The sequence below is a fragment of the Ahaetulla prasina genome, chromosome 2 (assembly GCF_028640845.1).
Source record: "Ahaetulla prasina isolate Xishuangbanna chromosome 2, ASM2864084v1, whole genome shotgun sequence".
Taxonomy (NCBI): domain Eukaryota; kingdom Metazoa; phylum Chordata; class Lepidosauria; order Squamata; family Colubridae; genus Ahaetulla; species Ahaetulla prasina.
This window is the reverse complement of record NC_080540.1, coordinates 304,497,889-304,503,333: the sequence shown is the minus strand read 5'-3', so window position 1 is coordinate 304,503,333 and position 5,445 is coordinate 304,497,889.

The window sequence follows — 5,445 nt, the reverse complement described above, 5'->3', positions numbered from 1 at the left end:
GCCCAACCCCCTCTCAAGCAGGAGACCCTATACCATTTCTGACAAATGGCAGTCCAATCTTTTCTTGAAAGTCTCAAATAATAAAGCTCCCACAACTTCCGAAGGCAAGTTGTTCCATTGGTTGATTGTTCTCACTGTCAGAAAGTTCCTCTTCATTTCTTGGTTGAATCTCTCCTTGGTCAGTTTCCATCCATTATTCTTTGTCTGGCCTTCAGGTGCTTTGGAAAACAGCTTGACCCCTTCCTCTCTGTGGCAGTCCCTCAAATAGTGGAATATGGCTATCATGTCTCCCCTTGTCCTTCTCTTCACTAGACTAACAATGCCCAGTTCATGTAACTGTTCTTCACATGTTTTAGCCTCCAGTCCCCTAATCATATTGGTTACTCTCCTCTGCACTTTTTCTAGAGTCTCAACATCTTTTTTATAATGTGGTGACCAAAACTGGATGCAGTACTCTAGGTGTGATCTTACTAGGGCTTTATAGAGTGGTATTAGTAGCTCACTTGATCTTGATTGTATCCCTCTGTTAATGCAATTTAGGGTTGCATTGGCTTTTTTAGATGCCGCTGCACACTTCTGACTCATATTTAGCTGATTGTCCACTAAGATGCCAAGATCCCTCTCACAGTCACTGCTACTAAACCTGGTTTCCCCCAGTTTATATGTGTGCTTTTGGTTTTTCTTACCTAAATGTAGGACTTTACTTTTCTCTACACTGAAGTTCATTTTGTTAGATAGGGCCCAGTGTTCAAGATCCATGTGGATCTTGAGCCTATCTTCTAGGTTGTTAGCTATTCATGCCAGCTTAGTATCATCTGCAAATTTGGTGAGTTCCCCTTCTATTCCCTCATCTAAGTCCTTTATAAAGATATTATTGGGCCCAAGACAGAATCTTGTGACACCCCACTGCTTACTTCTCTCCATGTAGACTTAGACCCATTAAGGACTACTCATTGAGTACGGTTTGTCAGCCAGTTGCAAATCCATCTGGTGATGAAGCTATCTATCCCACTTCTTTCTAGCTTATGAAGAAGTAGGTTGTGGTCGAATGCCTTGCTGAAGGCTATTATGTCCACAATATTTTGTTGGTCTACTAATTTAGTCACTATGTTGAAGAATGAAATAAGATTGGTTTGGCATGATCTGTTTTTAACAAACCTGTGCTGACTGCTAGTTATTACTTTACTCATTTCTAGGTGTTGGCAGATCTGGTTCTTTATTATCTTTTCCAGTATCTTCCCGGGTATTGATGTTAGGCTGATTGGGCTGTAGTTTCCTGGGTCTGGTTTTTTTCCTTTTTTGAAGATGGTAACCACATCAGCTCTTTTCTGGTTTTTATTTATTTATTTATTTATTTCAATTTTTATACCGCCCTTCTCCCGAAGGACTCAGGGCGGTGTACAGCCTAGTAAAAATACAATGTATAAACATTAAAAAGAAGTTAAAAAGAAATATTATAACGTGGCCAAAATTTTTAAAACCATTTAAAATCATAAGACATAAATAACCCAATAAAATATCAATCCAGTCCCGCTTGAATAAATAGGTGCGTTTTCAGCTCACGGCGAAAGGTCCGAAGATCAGGCACTTGACGTAAACCAGGGGGAAGTTCATTCCAGAGCGTAGGAGCTCCAACAGAGAAGGCCCTTCCCCTGGGGGCCGCCAGCCGGCATTGCTTGGCGGACGGCACCCTGAGAAGGCCCTCTCTGTGTGAGCGTACGGGTCGGTGGGAGGCAAAAGGTAACAGCAGGCGGTCCCGTAAGTACCCGGGTCCTAAGCCATGGAGCGCTTTAAAGGTGGTAACCAAAATCTTGAAGCGCACCCGAAAGACCACAGGAAGCCAGTGCAAGCTGCGCAGGATTGGTGTTACATGGGAGCAACGAGTCGCTCCCACTATTACCCGCGCAGCTGCATTCTGAACTAGCTGCAGCCTCTGGGTGCACTTCAAGGGCAGCCCCATGTAGAGAGCATTGCAATAGTCCAAGCGGGAGGTGACAAGGGCATGAGTGACCGTGCATAAGGCATCCCGGTCAAGAAAGGGGCGCAACTGGCGCACCAAGCGTACTTGGTGGAAGGCCCTCCTTGAGACGGCCGCCAGATGATCGTCAAACGATAGCCACCCATCCAAGAGGATACCCAAGTTGCGCACCCTCTCCGATGGGGCCAATAACTCACCCTCCACAGCCAGCTGCGGCTGCAGCTGACTGTACCGGGGTGCCGGCATCCACAGCCACTCCGTCTTGGAGGGATTGAGCTTGAGTCTGTTTCTCCCCATCCAGACCCGTACGGCTTCCAGGCACCGGACAGCACTTCGACAGCTTCATTGGGGTGGTCCGGGGTGGAAAAGTACAGCTGAGTATCATCAGCGTACAGATGATAACTCACCCTGAAACCACTGATGACCTCACCCAGCGGCTTCATGTAGATGTTGAACAGGAGGGGCGAGAGAATCGACCCCTGAGGCACCCCACAAGTAAGGTGCCTCGCGGTCGACCTCTGCCCCCCTGTCAACACTGTCTGCGACCGGTCGGAGAGATAGGAGGAGAACCACCGATAAACGGTGCCCCCCACTCCCAACCCCTCCAACCGGTGCAGCAAGATACCATGGTCGATGGTATCAAAAGCCGCTGAGAGATCTAATAGGACCAGGGCAGAGGAACAACCCCTATCCCTGGCCCTCCAGAGGTCATCCACCAACGCGACCAAAGCTGTCTCCGTACTGTGACCGGTCCGGAAGCCGGACTGGAACGGGTCTAGATAGACAGCTTCATCCAGGTACCGGGGAAGCTGCCATGCAACCACACTCTCTACAACCTTCGCCACAAAGCGAAGGTTGGAGACTGGACGATAATTACCCAAAACAGCTGGGTCCAGGGAAGGCTTCTTGAGGAGGGGTCTCACCACCGCCTCTTTCAAGGCAGCGGGGAAAACCCCTTCCAACAATGAAGCATTTATAATTCCCTGGAGCCAGCCTCGTGTCACATCCTGAGTAGCCAGCACCAGCCAGGAAGGACACGGGTCCAGTAAACACGTGGTCGCATGTAGCCTCCCCAGTAACCTGTCCACGTCCTCGGGAGCCACAGTCTCAAACTCATCCCAAATAACCTCAACAAGACGTGCCTCTGCCATCCCACTTGGATCATCGCAATTTTGGTCTAAACTATCCCGAAGCTGAACGATTTTATCGTATAGATAACCGTTAAACTCCTCGGCACGTCCCTGTAGGGGGTCATCCCACCCCCCCTGTTGAAGGAGGGAGCGAGTCATCCGAAACAGGGCGGCCGGGCGGTTATCTGCCGATGCAATGAGGGTGGAAACGTAGGAACGTTTCGCCTCCCTCATTGCCACTAGGTAGGTCTTAGTAAAAGAGCTCACTAGTGTCCGATCAGCCTCGGAACGGCTAGACCTCCAGGTACTCTCTAGGCGTCTTCTCCGGCGTTTCATCTCCCTCAGCTCCTCAGAGAACCAGGGAGCCAAGTGAGATCTACGCCGGGTCAGAGGCCGCAAAGGCACGACACGGTCCAAAGCCCCAGCTGCGGCCCGCTCCCAGGCCGCAACTAGTTCTTCAGTCGTGCCGTGGGCCAGATCCTCAGGAAATGGCCCAAGCTCCGTCCGGAACCTCTCAGGGTCCATCAGGCGCCTGGGACGGAACCAACGCATTGGCTCCGTCTCCCTGCCGTGGTGAGTGGCGGTCCGAAAGTCCAGGCGAAGGAGAAAATGATCCGACCATAACACTGGTTCCGTCACTAAATCTCCTAATACCAGATCATTAATCCACTGTCCAGAGATAAAAATCAAATCTAGTGTGCCTCCCCCCATTTGTGTAGGGCCATCAATTACTTGAATCAGGTCCATGGCCGTCATGAAAGCTTGGAACTCCTGACCTACCGTTGATGACAAGCCAGCCGATGGCAAGTTGAAATCCCCCATGACCAAAAGTCTGGGAGTCTCAACTGCCACCACGGCAAGCACCTCCAGCAGCTCAGGCAGGGCTGTAGTCACGCAGCAAGGAGCCAGGTACGCGATCAACAGACCCATCTGATTCCTATGGCCCCACTTCACAAGGAGGGATTCACAACCAGATATCTGAGGCACAGTGGACTCCCTCGGCTCTAGACTTTCTTTAATCGCCACCCCGCCACCCCTACCTTGGGCCCTCGGCTGATGAAATGCACGGAAACCCGGAGGGCACAGTTCGACCAGGGGAACACCCCCCTCTGTGCCCAACCAGGTCTCCGTAATGCCCGTAAAGTCCGCGGGCTCCCTCTGTATAAGATCATAAATCAGGGGAGCCTTATTTACCACGGACCGGGCATTGCATAGCATCAGCTGAAGACCCAAGCTCTGAGGATCTTGGCTATCCGGGGAACGAGTGAGGACTGAGGGGCCAGAGCACGTGATCGCCTTTAAACATCGAGCACGTGCTCCCAGAGAACGATACGACCCCTTGCCTCCGCCATATCTGCCTCTTTCACTTACCGTACAAATGGAATAACACTCTACGCTCTGAACATCCCCCTCCCCCCCTGACTTCGGATCCAATGAAATAAAGCCGTGAGCACGCATTGGGACTGGACATACCCTCCCCCCCCTCCCTGGTGGGTTTTCCCCCCCACCCATCTCAACCTCCCTCCCAACCCTTAAAATCCCCATTAAAACTCCCCTTAAAAAATCTATTAAAACAATTAGTTAAAAATCCCCTAAGTCTCCTAGATTTAGCATGCCAACTCTCGGAGTTCCAAAACCCGTCCTCAAGGTGGGCCCTCGATAGTGTGGAGGGCCAAACCTGCGAGAGAGGGGAATCTCGCAGGGCAAGAAGGTCCGCAGTTGAAAATCTTCGCATAACAAAGAGTACGGTAAGCAGCCCGTCAAGCCGGTCAAAGTGTCAACCACAGCAGAACGGACTCTCAGGCTGGCAGGACGGACTGCGGACATCTAGGGCTCCATGGGGCCGCTACTCCACCTCCAAGCCCAAGCGGCCACCACTCGTCCTAGGTCCAGATGACACCAGATCGAATCAGCCACTCTCCTCTGAGCCAGTCTAGCCAACCATTGATGTTTAAAAGACGATATGTGGTCTTAATCACAGTCTTAATCTTGGTCTTAATCTTAGTCTTAGTCTTAGTGAGGGCCACGATCATCCAGGACAAGCCCATCAGATGATAAGGCCATCGCGTCGCCGACAGCCGACAGCCAGGATTCCCAGCCGTCGCCGACACCACCACCATGGGCCATCCTAGGCCAAACTGCTGAGGGTCCAGTTCTCCAGTGTTCCAGGATTTTTGAAAGATGTTATACAATGGTTCTGAGATGACATCTGCCAGCTCCTTTAGAACTCTGGGATGTAATCCATCAGGAATTCCTTATGTGAAATGGGTGGAATTCCCATGGGTGGAATTCCAGAGGAGAGGCTAAGCTGTGCTTGATGGAGGGGCCCATTATGGT